We start from the raw sequence: 21186 nt of genomic DNA on the forward strand, positions 1-21186 counted from the left end.
CAAAAATGGTATTTATCACAGAATTATCCATCCTGAGCTTAGTATCCAGTCTTTTTACAGTTCACATCTGCGTTCTTATTATGAGGTTCTTGTCAGCCCAAGCTGTAACACATTTTGGGCATGATTTGTATAGATTTTACTGGTTCTAGTGTAAAATCTGCTATCAGTTTTGCCTCATATAGGAATACCAGATATGCAGAGTCTGAGGAGTGAATTCTGGCTGCCAAACTCATAGAAGGTGGGCAGGGAGACTGAAAGATTGGCTCTGCCACCAGGGCAAGCCAGTCCCAGACCTCTGGGGAAAATTTGAAGAATGGTGCCAAGCGCTATGTGGCTTTTAGTCATCATAATTTTATTTATAAAGCTACCAGGCCACCTGCTCAAGTGCTTGAGCTGCTGCTCAGCCGATTAAAACACAGTAGCTAGGTCATAAAATATGTATTAGAAGAACAACACAAAGTGTTAACTCATGGCACAGAGAGGGAGCAAACCTCACCCTTGAGCAAATACAAGCAAACACAAAACCTATAGATTGCCCCAAAATCTGGCGTCGTTGCTGTCATAGGACAGGGGATGCCAAATCAAAGGGTGAGTTGGAGCTGTGGGTGAGCAGGACTGGAGCTCTCAGATGGTGTCTGCCAGGAGCTGCCAGCCCTCAGGCACTGCTCCAGGGCTTTCCTTAAACAGCAGCCTTGGCCATTGATGATCTGCGCTGCATCGGTGACTTGCTGTGAAAGGTCTCCTGACACCCCCTCACCCCCACTACAAGTAATCTTGGAGGATATATATGCTACTCTGCTGCAAAATGGTAACATCTGATCTTTCTCCCCAGTCACCATAGTTACCTTTTCATCTGAAGGAAGGAAATTTTGCTGCACAAGGGGTTTTTTGTCTGTATTTTTTTGTTTGTTTGTTTGTTGGTTGTTGGTTTTTTTCAAAGGAAACTCAATCAAGACAAAGCACTGATTCAGTTCTGAACTCAGTCACGTCTTTCCTGTGCTTCATTAACAGCCTGTGAGATCGTCCCAGGCTTTTCTTTCTCTGTACATTTAAGTAACCGAAAACTTTAACAGTTATTCACATACAATGAAGTATTGATGTCTTTTCACTGGGTGCCTTAAGTGCAGGGACAGTTGTTCATCAAGCAGCATCCTGCCTCTTCTCGAGCAACTAAATGACTGTTTTACCAGAAAATGGCATCTTAATATTCCCAGATCTACTGTAAGGTCAGAATCAACAACAAGTCCTTTGCAGACTGAGCATTGGCCATGAACTTTATTTATTGCAAACACTGGCCAGCATAGAAAATCTTAAAATAAATTTTATAAAAACCCTTAAACATAAAAATACCCCATTTTAATGGTTAGGTGCTTTGGGTGTATTACTTGCTGGGAGCCCTAATTCTGGAAAAAACCAAAAAATTGAAAGGGAGGAGCTCTGCTCTGCTTTTGAAGCAGGTGGGTATAGGGAGAAAGCACATAAAGGAGGTTAGTTAAGTTAGTTAATTAGTTAAGTATAACTAGGAAAGTTTGTTATTCGTGGCAATAAATGGGAATCTTCTTCTCCAAAGATAAATATTTAACATTCATTTAAAGGAAAGGAACTTATAGGAAAGAAGTAGCTTATCATAGAAAACATAAAAAAAACATTATAAAAGTAACACTTACATGGAATAGGACTGTTCTTGGAAAGACTGTATGACTGAGTAGGCCAGTCTCCAGCATTGTCCCACACCCTTTGCTTTGGCAAACCAAGCAAGAGCCATCAGAAAATTTCTCTTACATCAGGTACTCCTCAGGTAGTAGAAGGACGAAACCAGACCCACTCTCCCCATTCCTGTCCCGCTCTGGGAAGAGGGAATGAGGGTATGTCAAAGCAGCAAATTTGGGCTAGAAACATAATTCCTGGAATCCAACTGGGAACCTGACAGCATTTACAGTGCCCCTGAGGCTTCCTGAATACATGTGACCAACTCCCTCAAAATTTTTTGTCACCTTTGTTTCAAACCCTTCTGTGTTATGTCAGCAAACCAGTCCTAGGAAAAGGCATGTTCTCTTGTGGGTGTAGGGGTAATGATTAACAATTTCCATAAGAGAAAATAAAAGGAAAGCATTTTTATTTCTATTCAGAAACATTCTGTTTCTTGGTAGAACCACAAGCTTGGCCAGGGGACCTCAGAAAAGGGACCACAAAACACCAGTGCAGCAGCAGCAAAGCACTGCCCCAGCTGAGGTGAGCTCTACTTACACCCTCCAGCCAGCTGTTCCATCTTCCCAAACCAGACTACTCTCAGGGCATTTGGCTCCAAAACTGAACACTGCACTTAGAGTACCATACTTAGAAAACAAATGGTGCAGTTTTGATCAGGTTCAGAGTATCTCTGGACGTGGTAGGGACACATTAAGCATCTTCAAATAGAATGGTTTGTTCCTAAGATTATCTGCAGGAGCCAGAGGAAGGGAGGTGTTGGACATCCCCATCCCTGGACATGACCAGCAATTTTATCTCCAGAAAGGACTCAGACTCGAGATTGAGTAAGAAGACAGTAGAAAGTCTCTCAGAGAAATATCCTCCCTTCGTCCCTCACCTTGTTTTAAAACAAGCATGACTTTTCTGTGCTTTGTTCCTTCCTTTTTTTGTTCTGGGGGCAGGAGTTGGTCGTCAGCAAAAATTTTTAGACATCTCTTAGTTTCCCTTAGCAGCAAGAAATCTTAAAATTAAGAAGATATCTGCGTCTTATTTCATACTTCATTCTCATAGATCCCTGCTCAGTCAGTTACTCTTGCAGGCTGTGTTGGGTCAAGGAGTTGAAACCAGTATGTTGCTCAGCAAAAAAACTGCTCCCAGTATTTTGCAACACTTAAGCCCCCTTGATGTGTCTTCATTACCCTTTTTTAATTAGATATCAACTCAAGCTGTCATCACCAGAGCCTGAGAGGAAAATCTCTCGTCAATCCCACCCTCCATTCTTTAGAAGACCATCACTGTTGCTATTTTAAATAATTCACCAGTTCTGGAGCAGTATCATTTTGGGGCAGCTGTAAGAGTTTCCTACATGCCAGTATAGTCACCTTCCTCCTCAGCCTGGTTTGATGGTCCTGTTCCTGGCATATATATGTTCCTGGGATATCTATGGCATCCCATTTGAAACTCATTAGAAGTTTTTTAACATGCAAAAATCTGCTCTTTAAAAATCTTTCCTTCTTTTTCCAAAGACAATGTCCTGAAGCAGGATAAGACTTCCCAGTAGAGATGATCTGATCCTGAACTTGGGCCTTTCATTTATTGAAAACCTGAAAGCATTTGATACAAATTACTGCCAGCTCTGAGCTGATCCATTTGTATCAAGGACACCTACAGTGCAACACCTTGATCGTGCACATGATCGTTCTGACAGACATCTGTAATTCATGGCTTCAGGAAAGACCAATCCCTCTCCCTGTAACTGAATAACACACTCACAGGTCAGAAGTTAGATACTCTTACACTCAAAATCCTGGTGAATACAAAGCAAGACGGTGCTTCTGTCGTATACCGTCTTGCTTTTTTATAATTCAAACTTAAAACAATGGATAGCGTTCTTTTAGGAGGTTGAATTGAAATGTTCAGCCAGTTTGCCTGTTAATAATAAGATCAAAGCAAAACAAAAGAAGAGGTAAAATGAACTTATTTCACCAAAACATGGTATGAATAATAAGTGGGTTTACACCTTTAGTTTTTTATTCACATGGTTATCTCATGCACTTCGTTGTACAAAGGTGTTTTTGCTTTTTACCATGATGTTGCTAACTATCATTTTCATATCAAAGGTACTTTTTTTGGCAGGTTTCTTTCTCCAAGTTGACTGCAGAGCCATCAATAGATGGTTAATAGAATGAGATATTTGGCCCCTCAAAAGTGGAGAATGATTTAGATCTTGTCCCGACAGAACAGAAAATAAATCCCAAACCTCTAGGCATTCTTCTGAGTCTCTTCCTCTATCACAAACAAAGAAACACTTGAGGGATATTCATGTATATGCACATCTGTTCACTCATGCACTTTATTATGCACATTACAAATAACTGGAAAAAAATTCTGTTACTCAGGTAGATTTTTTTTTCTGTCAAATTATAGCGGGAATGTATTGCAGCATTTTTATTTGCAGCATGTGAATATAGAATGATGTTACATACAGAGAGAATTCAAATCAGAGATTTCCACTTGATATTATAATCAAAATTGCAAAAGTGAAATGATGGAGTTTTTTTCCAACACAAACCGAGCCACCTCATTACATGGAGTCTTTTAAGACCCATTTGGACAAAAGATTGAGCCGCCTGGTCTGATCTCAGAGCTGGCTCTGCTTTCAGCATAAAGTGGGATTAGAGTCCTGGATTATTCTACAATCCTATAATACCAGATAACTGTAAAGTGTTTTAAAGAAGGTGTAGAGACTGGATAACAAAGGAAGCAGAGCTGATAAACTATGTAGAAGGTGTTTAAATAGTATTTTAATCAGGGAGTAATTCAATACATCATGACAACTAGGTGGCACAAATATCCAGAGGTGCTACTTACTGCTTAGAGTGGGCTAGGAAGTTTTTGGCAGAAATATTTTTGTAAATAAGAGGAAACATTTTGGAAGAAGTACAGTATATGACTATATAAATACTTGGAACTGAAAACACAAATCTTAGAAACAGAGAAACATAAATTTCTAAACTAGAAATTATGATCGCTCTGGGATTATCCAGATCATTTTCATGGTTATTAAACCTGCTTCTTTATTCTGTGGATAATTCCATAAAACTATTAGGGTGATAGACATTCACAACATCGCATCTGCCTTTACCCTAAGCAACTTGATTGTTTGTTTTTCAACTATAAAAGTGGTAAAGAAACTGTACAAGTATTCCTGAATGTAATTTACTATCCTACCACCATCTGCTACATTTGGCACTGAATGTGTTGCTGAAAACCCTTTTATAAGTGTGCCCTGAACCAGGAAGCCAATTCAGACCAGAACCAATTAACATTCCCAGCCTCTCTCAAAGCACACAGAAGCAGAAGCCTACACACTGATGGTGCTTGCATTTTACAAGTGTTTATGTTTTGTGAACATGAATATGTTGAGGAATCTGTTTTAACTATAGCACCTCTGTCTGTTGCTGCACATCACTGACACCAGCAACGAGAGAGCAGCACAGAAAGACATGCAAGGAATGCAGAGCTTCTCGCCTGTGACTGGTCAGTGTGGATGGAGCAATAACTCCATGGCAACACCTATCCCTGTGTCGTACACATATGTTGCCCATTGAATGTGAGCCAGACCTCGGGTGAACACTAAAGAGTTGGTTTAGGATTCAAGGCTGGATCTCCAGCTGCTGCAAATCAGTGGGGTTCTCGTGTTTCCTATGGCTCTGCAACTTCCACTTCAGCAATCCCCTCCTGGGCGATGGGGTCTTGCCAATTTCTGCTCTGCTCTGTGGAGCACTCAGCAGCCATGCCCAGCTGATGGCACCTGGGATTTTACAAAATCTGTAAATCATGCTTTTGGCAAGTACGTGCTAACAGAACCTAAAGTGAAAGAAATGTAGATGGGCAGCCACAAACTGATGCCAGCTCCAGTAGTCTTCTGAGTGGTTTGTGAGAGGAGTTTGGGCTTTGGTGTGGCCCTTTGACAGAGAAGAAAATCTTCTACCTTCTTGAAGACTTGTTGGGAAATTTCTCCTGACATTGTGGGATGAAAGCAGCAATGCACAGCATTCATGATTTGATTCCAAGAAATCTTCTGCTGTAAATCATGCTCCAAACTTTGGGTGAGACCAACGGCTTACTGAGCATGTTCAGGAGGTCATTGATAATATGGAGATTAAGAAAATCAGTGGCACCATCATTTTTTTTTTAATCTTCTTTGACAGATGTCTAGCGTTGGTGGTTTTTTTCAGTTTTGCCATACACTGGCTTATCACCAGTGAAAAAACTTTAGGCTTCTGCCAATTTATTTGTTAAACCTGGAAACTACATCACTTCATGAGAGATGAATATGTTATTGGGACGAGAAGATAGGAAACAAAGGGAATATTACTGTTTGAAAGAAAAAAGCATGTTCAGATCTCCTACTCAACAACCAGCATCAGACCAGAAAGCCAAGATCTTTTTCATCTGCTGATTCTAAAGAAGAAGAAATATGAAGAGCAACAGTGATCATGTCTGAAAACATCAGAGCTCAAAAAAAGTGTTAACAAAGAAAAGCTGTATTTACATGCTTAGGAAGAGGCACTGACAACAGAGGGCAGCCTCAATAGTCCAAGTGATTAAATACAGAATTGTTACAGTGAAGTGGATACTGCACAGTGGACTTTTGGGGAGGGAGAAGGGGTATCAGATGTATGACATATTACAATCTGGACAAAAATCACTACCAAGCTGATGCACAAATGCTTGCCAAACCTTATGCAAAGAATAGTTATCAATAGTCTGCTGTCAAACTGGAAGGCCACTTCACATAAATCCCATAGAAACCTGTCCTCTGTCCATTGTTATTCAATATTTTTATTAATTGCTTGGATCATGGGATAGAGAGTACACATAAAACGATTTGTGGATGACACATGACTGAAAATCTCATGAGAATTTTTGAAGACAGGATTAGACTTCAAAATGATCACAATAAATTGGATAAATGACCTGAAATCAATAAGATTAAATTCAATACACATGCTGTATTTAGGAAGGAAAATTAGGAGACTGAGAATGTCTCTCTAGGGCATGGTATAACAGTAAAGAATCTGAAGATTTTAGGTGCTCACAAAATCAAAAATTAGCAGAAAACTGGAGATTCTGAAAGAATAGTAGATGTTCATTTTTTCTGAGCACCGGTGGTATCTCCTCAGCCCAGTCTGGGTGCTGCATGTTAATACTACCACAGTCCAATAACTAAAATGACAAGCAGATAAAAAAGCATTATCCGTATAGGAAAATAGTCAGACCTTGTGGGTTTTTTAACCAAGAAAAGAAAAATATGAGACTTATAGGGAGGTAATGGAAACAGAAGGTATGTAACAGCTTATCATAACAGAAAAGGTTATTCTGAAAGGGGTAGAAATCAGGGGGTTTTTATGTTGAAGAGGCTGGACAAAGAGAAAAAGGCTACATTTGCATGAATGGAGACTTTGGTGAGATATCAGGCAAGTGATTTCTAAAAGGTAGCTAAGGATCTAAAAGGTAAGATAAGGGTAGAACAGTCTAGAGAAGAAATCCTCAAAAGTGGTAATTGTTAAAGGAAAGTTATTTGGACTGTAACTATTTTTGCTTCTATCTTTCATACTAATATAAAGGTTACTATTAGGATTTCACTGTTGGCTTTGACCCTGCCAGTTTGAGAGCAGCATCTCCACACATTTCTAGTGTTTGTGTTGGTGGAGCACAGGGGGATGTGTGGGCCCATGTTTGTGTAAGGAACTGACCACCTCTGACCGCAGATGTACAACCAAGTGCCCTCATGCGTTGCTCGACAACTCACAAAGTCGAGGTGGAGATTTCTGCAGGTCCTGGTTACCAGGAAACACTCTTGTCAGTATGGAGTCATTGTCCATTGCGTTTCACCATCTTTGCTGAACTGACTCAGAAAGCACTTAGCTCTCTGGGATTAATGAGATCCAGACATTTTATCTGACCTCATTATCCTCCTATTCTCTACCTAGCAGCCTCCTTTGGTCATTCTTTTATTTGCCTGCATCACATCTACTGTAATAAATGAGATGTCTTGAATAGGCAACCATCAATTCTGGCACAACTGGCTTTTCCAATATGCAAGAGTTTTGTATGTTTACAGGGTGTGGATAAACATTGATAGCCATCCCATTGTTCTGTTGTTTGGAGGGAGAATTTATCACTGAGATTTATTATCCCATGAATTAAAGAAGTGAATAGAGTTTGTCAAATATATTTATCTGTTAAGAGCATCAGAGTTTTACCTGTAGTCACTTGTGTTGAAAGGTTTCCTGCTCCTTTTTGTCCTGCTGCAGTCAGGAATTACATTGTAAGACTTACACCTATAGTTCAGCTGAATGTATAATTTGTATAATATCTTCTGTACATTAACATGGTTTTATCAAGATTTGCATCTTATCCTTAATATTTTGCATGCAACTCTTTAAACTTAGGCTTATTCTTCAAGAGTAGTAGGAACTGAGACATCAGTGTCTACTTTAATTTAGGCAGTAGCACCAAAAGTAATGAAGACATTTACAGAAGAGGTCATGAGTAATGAGAAGGGTCAGAAGGATAGGAACATAACATGGTTACCCTCAGCACATATGCTCAAACCTATAAAGTCCTGAATTCATCCTCCAGTACACTATATAAACTCAGCTCCCACCTTAGTTCAGCAGAAGCACAGGCCACTATAGTTTCACTTGGACTTTGCCCTAAATTATCTTATCATCCACATCGGTATCTGCCTAATTGCAACAGCTCTCCTCTGAATTTCAAAACCCTCTCATCAAAAGGGAAAAATTACTTTCCCGTAACAGTAATATGATGGGAAAAATGTTAGCATTATTTATTATATTTACAATCTATCTACTTCTTTTCCCCTCAGTGCAAACATCATAGAGGAATAACACAAATGTACACATGCAGGGAACAGAATTGTCATTTCAATATCCAGCCTAGCCATATTTTTTTAGTTTTTCAAAGAAGAGAAAAATGGCACCGCTTTAGAGGCCAGTAGAAAGAAAAAAGATTGCAAAGACTTATTGCCTCAATTAAGTTATGACATCAAACTTTATTATAAACACACTGTTATTCCTTCAAAGGAGGGAGAGAAAAAGAAGATTGTTCTCTCCTAAAGAAAAATAAGAATGCCTACTTGGAAAGATGTTTTGTAAAAGATAGGCTTCAGGGACTGAAAGGGTCAGATTTTGGCTAACTTTTATCTCAGTGACACTGGTGGTAAGCCTTCTTAGATTTTGACAGTAGTCAAAATAGGCCAAAGGCGAGGGTTTTGCAAAATGTCACCTGAAGGATTGTTTTGTTTGCTAACTTTCTGATGTGTGGAAATGTTGCTGAAGGCAGCCCACTTCTTCAAGGCAGATGAAACACTCGTTTGCCAGTGATGTTGAGCAATTCCTACAAAGGTGGACAGTTTTCAGTAAAGGCACCTACATACAAAATACAAGAGCTGATCTGGTCACTGTGGGTTCAATAGATGCACTACTGAAGGCTACAGAGATTGGGAAGTATGTGGTTGAAATACACTTTAATCCCTCTTCAAAGAGCAAGAAAATTTTTTCTCCTGTCTGAAAAAAACTGTCTGAGAAGTGAGTTATATTCAGTTGAAATTCAGGGTCCAAGCTCTGATCCACAAGCAGAAGCCACACTTGAAACATGGGAGGAATCTCACCAAGTACCTGGAATAACTCTCTTGTTTAAAATTAGGCCTCTTCCAAACCTCTTGGGGAAGGAAAGCTTTAATACTGAAGCCCAAGAGGCTGAGTAGCATCTTGAGACCTCCACTCTCCTTAGCCTCACCAGAGCTGCCAAGCCACTTTTTCAAGGTCTCCGCAGCACTTCTTTGTGGATGAATTCTGGGTTCCTGCAAATGTTCTGCTGGTCCCTTCAGACACTTGGGCTAAGCTTCATGCAGGACCTAGTTATCTAGCTAGATTTGTGTCTGTCATAATTCATACAGCAGGCATCATTCCTTTTCCATTCTGTAAGGCATGTGACATTGCTGACACTTTATTATGAAATATAATTCTCCAAACTGCTTTTATTTTTGTTAGATGATTGTTTACTATACTCCAGTTACCATCAAACACATAGCCCCCTCACTACATTTCCAGAGTTGCAAGTTACTGAATAATTTAAGTTACTGTGCTTCATTTACTTCAGAATTATTTTATGATCCAATTCAATGTTTTAATGATATTATGAAGTCTTTGTGACGATCCAAATGGCTGGTCACAGAACAGATTAAACAAGGCCATGCATAGTGTGCAAAGAAAATAATTGTTTAAGGAATGAGTTAAAACACACAGTGATGCACACTGGAAATTGAAGTGAATGGAGGGAGTTACCATGTTATTTTCAGTAGGACTATGCTTTTTTACATCTGTTTCACCAAAACAATAAATATAATCAATGGAATGTGAATGTGAATATGAATGGGGGGAGGGACAACTTACTCTTTTCACTGCTGCTTAGTCCATTCACAGTCTCTTGCGATAAGGATTAATTTAGAAATTTCCAAACTTTGGAGAGAAGAGGGATGTTAAATTCTCATCAGAGGTAAATCAGCACAGCTCTGCTAAAGTCGACAGAGCTGCAACAGCTGAGAACCTGGCCAGTTATGTCAAGTAAGTCTGACAGTTTTAAAATTCTTTGTCTTGAAGTGAGGTTCATACCACTTTGTGATATAAAGTATAAACTGAAGTTTGCTCAGCTGCGCACTATGAATCTCATGCAATGACAGTGCCGTCGAGCTATACTGTTGTCTTTTACTTCATACATCAGGCAAGGGATTACTGTAAATAATTTGTTTTGGAAGGCTGGCAACCCTAATGGGGCATGCCTGATAGTGTTCAAAGGTTCTGATTAGGCACAGTCCACAGAGATGTTTTTTCAACTTGAATCTCCAAAGAAAAAGACTTAATTTTTAACAAATCACTTTCTTCACAGCTTCATCCATTTGGTTTCTTTGAAACTCAGTAGTAAGATGTATCAAAGGAACAGATTGTTTTCCTAAAGCCTATCGAAAAATGCTTTTTGCGTGAACTGAATATACCTAATCTATTTTCACAACTCATTTAGAAATGATCCTGTAAGGACCATTATTGCTATAATGGCTTGTGAAGCTGGAGTCCTAAGAAACCAGTAAGGTGCCTCTGTGCAGCTGAGATGATACGAGCACATCCTGGCTAGCTCGTCCAGAAGGTCTGAATGGGAGGAGAGCTCTGGCTCTCAACGCTGCACTGGAGAGGTGAGCCCAGACTGCTCCCTGCTGCCTAGGAGAACGTGATGGAGAGCCTGCTAGAGATGATCTGCTTTTCTGTGATGCCATTGACTTTCTGTCACCTCTCCCCCATCCCCCATAATAATCCAGAAATTCGCAGTTACCCAGCACTTCACCTGAACAAATAAAAGCACTGAGTTGGCCTCTTGTCTGGTTTCACAGCATGGACAAAGCATTAGAGGGCATTGCCTGTACTGGATCGAAATAAGGTGGACCTTTCTGCTGTTAAATCTGTCATTAATCTCCCCAATAGTTCCCACTCCCAGAGAGCCAAATCAGGAGAGAAGACAGTTGGAAATAGCTTTAAAAGGATATTATCACATTGATTTATGAAAGAGAGAGCTCCTTTAGCAAGAATATTGTCCTTTCAGTGTGCTCAGTATCCCTCTTTAATGTTTATTCATTTGGCTGCTTCACGGGGGAATGCAAATCAGAGAAATGTGGAAGCTGTACAGCAGTGTGCAAAATAAGTACCACAAGACATTCAGGGTTTCATCTCTTCCTAGCCAAACCTCTGAGGCAAAGAGCTTTGTGTGCTGAGGATCTTGGGAAGAAAATGCAACATCAAGCAGGATTATAATATCCCTTTTTCATGGAAAAGATGAAATTCATGTGATTACCTGGATTTGTGTTTGAACCACTGCTGTGCATATGTTTGTTTATGAGTGAATCTGGCAAAATAATTTATTTATAGTCACTTTGAGGGGCTTCTGTAAAGCAACACCACTGACCTTTCTGTTACTTGTCTTTGAGGCATTCATACTTGTAAGGAAAGTCTCCGAACCTTGGACTTTAATTTAAAACTCTAGTCTGTTGTTAGAGGTGTCTCAAATTTTCCTTGATAAACACAGGTTTAGGAAGAGACAAGATTAGGTATTTGTAAGCTGGAAAATGAGTCATCTAGAAGTTTCCTGTGGAATTGCTAGTCTAGGAACAGCTAGAAACTTCACCTCAACTGAGGAATTCCTCCCTCTCAGCATCAGCTGGCTCAAAATGAGACTTCTGGTCAATGGAAGGAGATCGGTGCCATAGGAGGCATTTCCTCCCATCTCAGTGTGGTTTATTGAGGCAGATCGGATTCATCATCCTCTTGGGGCAGATCAACCTAGGTGAGGCAAGTCCCTCCCAAAGTGAAGGCTCCAATTGTCAGTCCCTTGGTACATGTATTTTACAGGTATGTATACTTAACAGAGTGTAAAGAAGATTCATTGCTCTCTCAGTCTCCACTGTTATTAAATTCCATCTGTCAGTTCATCTTACAGAATAACTGAACAAGTTCCAAAACCAGATACTACCTGCAAAATGATGAAGCCCTTGACTATTAAACCAAGTACGTTTTGCTAACAGTAGTTGTATGCTCAAGCAGGTAACTGAGTAAGTAGGTAATTGGTCTGTATTAAAATATTTTGTGATTTACTCTATTGTTAGCATACTAGTACAAAAGATTTAAATTAATCTGAGGCAGTAGGGAAAAGACATTTTCAAGAGGAGTTTGAAGGAGCATGAAAAAGACTCACTGTTTTGGCCAGATAGAGCTAAGTGCAACATATGGTTGATGTATTTATCCTTACTCTGTGCCAGCTGAGGAAATACATGTGAGAGATCCCCTCCTCTCCACTCTCCCTCCTTGGACCCACACACAGTAGGGGTGACTGAGGTACTGGCTGCTCCTGCCAGTTTTATGTTGGTTGGGCATTTCCTCATACCCAAGGGATCCTCTGCTCTGTGTTTGTGGATGGAGTTCATTCCAGTCGTCATACTCAAGTGGCAGATCTGGGCTGAAACCCAAAGTCAAATCCTACAGTGGTTTTACCTGGGAGAAAAATATTAACATAAATGCATCTTTTGTTACCATGTCAAAAGACTGTCTAAGGTGTTGAAACAAAACACCACATGTATAATAGCCTATGAAGCCAAGCTGGTCAGTGGATGGACCTGGGGTACCAGAGTACAGATATTGGCTCTGGGTTTATTCAGTATTTTTATTACTCATGTGAAATAAGAAAGTAGAGGATGTGTTAATTAAACTTGCAATTTGACACTTCACTAGTAGGTGTCAGAAATACCAAAGAGGACCAGAATAAAAGTACTTGAAGAGGCTGGAGAACATGAAACAGGATTTAACTTAGAAAAAGCATGTGCTAATGGCTGAAAGAAAAAGTAATAAAATCTAAAAGGAATTATGCTAAAATAGGCCTATTATTATGGTGCTAGAGAGCTCTGTGGCTCTAACCTCAGAGTGTAGCTTAGATCAAGTGGAAAATAGCCATTTGAGAGGGCTAATTGAGTTGGGCTCTACATACAAAGGGTTTTACATTAATTTCATAAATTAGAGAAGAATATATTTCAAAATGAGCAAAAACATGTCTCAGATATGGTCTTCCTTTTTAAAGGCAAGCTGGTTTAAAAATGAGATTTATATTAGTAGAATTATGTAGCAGAATTACTCTGAAATATGAGCATGTGAGGTCTCTTTTCAATTTACCTGATGGCTAAAATGCTGTCCTCTGTGGCTGGTGAGTTTTTATCTTTATTCCCCTTCCTGTCACTGAATTTTTAAGGAGACCACACAAGAAGACAGTAAGACTGTGGCACAGTGGAGTTTCTCAGCTCTTCTGTGGGGATCTCACCCATCTTTTGAAATATGCTAACAGTTGGTGCGATAATCCCGCTCCTCAAGGTTCAACCCTTTGATCATTGAGATGATACAAAGGTATCCAATGTGAGTATCTCACTGAACTCAAGAGGAATTTTTAACAGGTATATACCTTTTACACACTCCTTTAGGTCCATATGTGTGAGAGTTTGAATAGACTATGGGAAATGCACCATGAATTTTGCTCCCTGATTCTTAAGTGCATTCGATTCATAAGTAAGATAAGCTTATAAGTGAGCTACCATTGTACTATAGTAAATTCTGTAAGAATCTGTTGTTAAATTGTTTCAGTCAGGCTATCAATTAAGTGCTGTTAAGTTTAAGTGATGTTAAAATTTTTAGACCTAAACTGTTTGTCAAGTCCAGGGCTAAGTTTAGCAAGGCAGTCCACTCCTTGTGAGCCCTCATGGCTCAAAAAAAGGTCTCTCATTCCTTTTTATCCTTGCTTTTCCTTACAACTTTTCCATCCCCAGCCTGCATGTAGATCGTTTTTGACTGATTTTAGATTTTAGTCCAATTTTTCTATGTATTTTAACCATCTAGTAAGGAGTGGAGGGAACCTTGCCAATGAACTTTGCTACATTTTCACTAATATTAAACCTGCTTTTGCTGATACCTCTGCTAGTGATTCTTCGACCAACCTAAAGCACTAAATCATGACAAATTCTAAGCAGCACGGAAACTATAATGTGAATTAAAAAATTCCATCAATAAGGGATTGTTGCATTGTGACACTGCAAAATTAGTGAAACAGCTCATAGCAACTGAAAAAAATCTAACAAGTTTCCATAGACAGGGAAGACTGTTTTTGAAGCAAGCAAGTGTATGGGTAACTCTTTAGGAAGCCCACAAATCTCAGCATTATGTTACTTCTTATTTTAACAACAAAGAAACAAAAATAACGAGGCTGCTATCCATCTTTTAATTCAGGATTTGTTTATATGTGTGTATGAAAGACAGGCTCTGTCCCTTTCAGAACTACTTTCCCACTGCTTTGAAGAGGCATGGAAAAACTTCAAAAAGACTACTCTTCTTGAAGAATTATTTTGCTTAAAAATAGTGAAATCCAAAGTCACATGGTTATTTTCTGACAATTTCACATTCAAATGCTGAGTATTATGGAAATACTCAGCCAGCCTCGAGATGATCAGGACTGAACAGTTCTTTCATTAATCAGAAGATCTCTTTAGGTTCAATTGCCACTCAACAAGTTTTGTTTGAGTTTCACCAGGGCCCCTTTACATTATGCTGCTGGTTTAGCACAATATCAAAGTTAATATACATTACAGTTATGGCTTTTTGCACTCCAACAAAGGCATAAAGGGAAGCATGCCATTATACAAAGAAGTCATTCATATCTTTTACCATGTCCCAGTTCCAATCCTGCCATCTGCTATTAACTGGAGTGATGTGTACCAAAGTAGCTCCTCAGCCTTCAAAGGCATGTTCTCTTGCCCAGAAGTTATGTAGGATAATTGTCATGCAAGGACACGGTAGTCAGGCATCTCCTTTTGTAAGGTCTGGGAATTCCTCTCAGCCACAAGTCCTGGTTACTTTGCAAGCAGTATAGTAATTACATAATTTTTTAAAGGTGCTATATGCAAACAGTCCTTTTTAGTGAGAATACAAGTGTTTGTTGCACATGGGTTCTCCAAGTAGTTGATAGTTTACAAAGGCATCAGAGGATGAACATACAGACACTGCATTATCAAGACCTTCAGCAAACATCATTTCATTTCCTCTTGTGGTGTAATCTGTACCTAATGGGTGCTGCACTCCGTGTGGTTATACTGTTTCCAACCTCAGGCAGGCCACAGTGGCAAAGTCTCATATTCTGACGTCCTACTGGAGTTCATGATTTAGTGTTCACCGATATCTGAATATATTTACATACATTTGTGTGGGTTTCATTTTTTGGTTTTACTTTCATCTTCATGATGAATGGCTTCTGCATTAAGGACCTTTCAGCACTAAGATCTTTCCTTCTGTGAAATTTCTCCAGGCAACAAATGTCCTGTCTGGATCCACAGAATTTTAGGAATGGTGCATGGGAGTATGGTGACTTAGTGTGGAATCAACTTCTTTCTAACTTGATTCTTTTAAAGAAGCAAGCACAAAACTCTGTGCTTCCAAGACAGTTCCAGTCATTTCTGCCTGCTCTCTTTATATTAATTCCACACCACTTTGTTGTGAAGACTTGTAAACCTCTCATATTAAGGTGAATCTTTCTAATCTTTCATTCTCCATAAAACTATGAACCCATGCCCTTCAGGAGGTGAAACCAAATCAATATGACTTCAGATCTGGAAGTAAAGTTCCAGAGAAACCATTTAGCAGCTTTATTGTTGCATTTATACACTAAGTTGCTCTGAGGTAATGTTTTGTCATTTGTTTTTACACTTGACAAATTTTAATGATTATACTGCCAGGCTGGGTGTACTGTAAGATGTCATTAAACTACCAGGTTTCCTGTTTGAAAACTGCCTTGTTAGGTCTATTTAACTTACAGCACATTTAACTATTAACAGGACACAATCAGCACTTTGATTTACCGTCTGGGAAGGAGAGAAAGAAAAATAATGTCTTGCATTTTAGGATTTAGGGGTGTTTTCCTCCTTTTGTCCTAATGGTCACTAAGATTTTGTGCGTGGTTAATGTAAAAGGGATGTCAGTTGTACATACATGCATTCACACACATGCACACACAGTGCTCAGACATAGCCACAAGAGCCACAGAATAAAGAGAGTAATTCACATTCTGAGGATGGTCTTGCTGTCTTTTATCACTGTTCTCATATCAGGACTGCTAGCTTCAACCCACTTGTAAGACTCTCATTAATCTTAATTCATCCTCCATCTACCTTAAAATGTGCCTTGAAGTCATTTTTTTCCCAGCCCTTTTAAACCATGCTCAATCTCGCAGGCTAAAGACAAATTTATCAGCCTCATGCAGCAATGTCCAGCATCTAGGAACATTTCAGCCTTTTGAGAAAATCTCTTTGGATCTTCACTTGACTCCTTCTTCAGCTTTGTGTTTCTAACATTTCCCCCAAAACCCAGGACTGTTTCATTAATTACCAGCATTGCCACCATTGCAATACAAACCTCCAGCTGTGAGGACTAAGCACAATTGTTTTAGAAAAAACGACTTGTCTCTGCACAGACTATGTCACTTCTTCATTCATCACCCTCAAGTGATCACAACTGAATTACTCCCCACCACTGCCACTCATTTTTCAGGCCTCTTGCTAATTCATGGAGGCTTGTTAAAATGCTGCAAGCAAAGGTGCCCTTCTGATCTTTCCAAACATTCACTAAATGGTTTGAATTTATTCATTGGACTGAGCTCATCCCGGGTCATGTCTCTTTTTTCTGTCTGTCTCATTGACTTTTAAATTTTCATTAAAGCTGCAGTATCTTCCTTTGTTTGAAGCTAGATCTGCTGAGGAAAGTTACTGCTTTGAAGGGAAAGGGTTAGAAAAAAATCTGCACAAAACAACCTCAGCCACAGCAGAAACAAAGCAGATCTACAATCAATTAGCTTTGCACAGAGCCATCAGCATCTTGGACTATCAGGAGCTTGAATTTGGTCTTAGAAGCATTTTGGGAGCAGCTAGCTCCCCTTGAAACCAAAGGCAATGTTGCTAGAGACAGGGTTCCAACAGCAAGACCTACAACTTTAACCTGACCTGTGTTTTGAATTCAACACAGTCAGCATTTCCAGAAGGATGACAGAAATAAACCCATAGCTCATGATGTGTCGCAGAGCTCCCACCTGACAAAACCTGATTAGTTTAGGCTTCCAAGCCGTCTTGCATTCTTGTTTCTCATATATTGAATTTCAGAGCTGCGAGATTGAGAGGAGTCAGAGGAGGAAATGAAGAGGTCTCACAAGTCAACACAGGTTAGGGCAAATGCCAGTTGATTGAAGGACTGACACAGTACCTGCCTCCACCATTGTGAAGACGAGACTTTCAAAGCCAGTGATACAAAGCAAATAGTTGAAAGAAACAAGCTCCTCCTTTCCCTGACCTTGTCACACACTCTGCCTCTCATGGTGATGTTGGGAGCTACAATATTTAATCATCTGTCCCAGAAATACATGCAGTGAAGAAAATGTAGATGTTCCAGAGCAGAAAGTTTTCTCATCCTCAGTGCTGCTCTGACAGGATTTCCTCATCCTGGGGTGGCCACCTGGAAACTAAAAACATCTGCCTGGCAATCAAGGGTTATCAGTAACAAGGGCAGCAGGCACAAAACAGCATCTGAAGGGCTGTTCTCCCAGGAGTTATCATTCTTAGCACCTCAGGACTGAGTGAGGTCTGTGGCTTCCCTTTGTGCACAGATGTTCCACTTCTGTGGTGGCTTCCACGCAGGCAGTGCCCATCCCCAGGCAGAGTCCAGGGGACCAGGGGCAAGTGGGCTGTGCCCCCCCCCCCCAACCTGTCCCCAGCCAGCAGCACCTCAGGGAGCACAGGCACTGTGTAGTTATAGCTCCCTTATCTGTGGCCACCAAAATCCAGCTAAATACCAAGAAGTTTTAAGAAGTTCTAGCATTATGTGTACAATACATCTGTCCTTCTGTCTCTTCTCTGTTCCCATGCAGAGCACTGTCTCCTTGTCATGTGATTTATCTGCTTCTTCATGGGCAAAATTCATGGGTCCGTTTCCAGATACTCTGAATCTGAATGCCACTGAGGGGACTTTCACACCACATGGTAATACTGGTGTCTCTTCCTAGCACATCCTTCCGCACAGCTGAGCCTCAGAAAGTATCCAGCCATTGAGTCACACTACATCCATGGAAAGTCTCAATAGTTTTTCCCTTCAGGTAATAGATCTTACTTTACAATAAAAGTAATAGCTGTGTCTAAGGAAATTACTCTGTATAGCTAATCACCTCTTTCAAAAACTATACTGTGGTCCTTTTTTTATGTTCAACTGATTCCCCCATCCCACATCCCCTAGGCCTATAAGCTTGTTTTTCAAAACAACCAGATGTTTGGGGCATTTTTCTGATCTTTCAAAGTAAAGCAGAACAAAACCTTATTCTCAGTAACTTTTCTTAATGACTGAGCCTTTCATGGCTAAGGGAAGAATATTTATAGGAAGTACTTGCATGCCACAGCACCAGCCAAAAGACCTACGTGTCTGACAAACTCATTTCTAATGAAGCTGTCCAGATAGAATTGGGTTTTTAAGGGTCTAATTTGTGAGCTGAAGCCAGAATTGCTGGGATGTGAGCATTGCAACTCCCCTTGAAATCCCACTCCACCACATCACTGGGTTAAGAAGATGTGTCAGGGTGTGCTGTGTTGTGTTAACCAGCCTCTCCCAGACAGTCTCAGAAATGGACCACAGAGCCATTCCCAGTGATCTACTGGCATCTGCCCTTCAGAAAGCAGATCCACGTCTCTGAATATGGTCCAGTCCTTCTCATGCACATTAAGCCCTGTTAAGAGATGAAAGCATTATAGTAATGTCCCTATGAAAAAGGGAGTAGCTTCTTTTTACCACCATGTTATGTCCATGTCCCAGCTGGGAAAAGAGGAGGAAAGCTGTGTATACAAATACACTGTATTTAGTTCCAGGATACTGGTCATTGTTGAGCACCTAGAAATCTGGTCCTAAATGAAGTGGAAAACTGGCATGTTCTCTAAGTCTGGTGTCAAAACTTCTCAAATGAAAAGTTTCAAATCCTCTTGCCTGCTATAAATAACCATAAGGTCTACTAGCACTAACTCCAGAACTCTGAGCCTTGACTAAACACTCACCCCTCTCAGGAATGCCACTGACTTGGAAGCAATCTAACAATTAAACCAGTGACATTTCAAATGTGAGAAGTCAGAGTGATTTTCCATTTTCCAGTGTGTCTGTCTTTAATTCAATATTTATTTAGGTGACACTCAGCTGAGTTAAACAAGATGATCCTTCAGGATCCTTTCCCTTCTTCAATGTAAAAAAGTCAAGACCTCCTCTAACCTCTTTGAATGTTCATGGAGTGTTTATAATATGCAAACGCACCTTTATTGCATTATTTGGCACTAACAATGTTTCTATAGCTCATTATTTCCTGCATGAAATAATGCTTAATTAGCGCTGAATTACAAGGGAATTGATGTGGAACTACATAAACCATCCTTACAAATCCCCTAATTAATTCAATGCGATTGCTGCTATTGCATTGAATTCTAAATGGATTCACGATTAGAAACCTGAGCCATACCTGCCTCTTATTGATCAGTGGGTGACAACAGGATTTCTTTATAAAGAGAACCATTCAGGCAGTATGTTGATACCACTATCCAAAGATTTTTAGTGCCTCTTGGGAACAAGTTGGTGACTGTGGCATTTAAATCCAAGGGTACAGTGATAAATGAATCAAATCTCATTAGTTTTTCCAGTCCTATTGGGGTTGCAAAGTTACCAACCTCTCTGAGTGCACAGATAAATTGAATTTAGGTTTTTGTACTGAAAAGAGTACAAATTCAGATGATTCTGAATTTAATCAGAGGGACACAACACTTTGGTTCTTAGCTCAGGTACATGTATATGTTTACAAGACTATGTCTTCACGAGTCTCATTCATCTCCCACAGAAAGTTTCTCTCTGTTTTTACTGGATGATGGGTTGGATCCCAACTTCACAAAGTTGTTCCGTAGACATGGCTTCATTCCTGAGATGGGGAAAACTCTGCATTTCCCCATTGCAACCCCCAGCTAGAACGTGAGGAACAGGCATGTATGCATCCACACATCATTCAGCCAGGGCTTTCACCTCTGCACTTGGAAGTTCTACAAGCCTGTTGATGCGTGGACAAGCATCACCAATCCCACAGTTAGGACATCTGTCTTCAGTGTAAACTGTGAAGAAAATTTGCCTGCTGTTCCAATATTCTCATTCATTATTTGTCCAGTCTTGTTTATGATCTTGGGGGAAGAATGCTGGAACTCAGCTCTACCTTCTTTCACTCTTAGGTTATTAACTTTCCCTTTCTAAAATTCTGGTTATCATAGTCTCCCATGCATTGAATCCTGCACCTCTTGAAGGCAATGCCAAAACCACTACTGATATCAGTAGGAATACTTTCAGGGACTTTGGGTGGGTTTTTCTGGTTTGATGGTTTTTGGGGTTTTTTTGCCTACCTTGTAACAGATCTTCCCAGTTTGCAGTATCCTTCAGACTTTGACATTTGGATCAGGTTAGGCTGACACAAACATTTCACTTTAATACCAACTATGTAAGATTTATTCCCACAGACTTATATTGGTCTCTGTTCAAATTAGCAGTGGTTCCAGGAAGTCTGCTTCCTTGGGCTATGCTGGCATAAATCTACTGACTTTGGGAGAGTTACTTTTGATTTTCACTGATAAATGCAAGAAAGGACTCAGCACTCTCCACCTAAAAGGCTTAGATTAGATTCCTCCTGGCCCCATTAATATTGCCACTGGTATTTTTTCTGTATTTCTTTCACTGTGTACGTCAGTAAGTGCTTTCTCACTGCCTTTTAAAATTCCTTTAACTATTA

Source organism: Corapipo altera, unplaced genomic scaffold (genome assembly GCF_003945725.1).
Source record: "Corapipo altera isolate COAL_440 unplaced genomic scaffold, ASM394572v1 23, whole genome shotgun sequence".
In the NCBI taxonomy this organism is placed as follows: Eukaryota; Metazoa; Chordata; class Aves; order Passeriformes; family Pipridae; genus Corapipo; species Corapipo altera.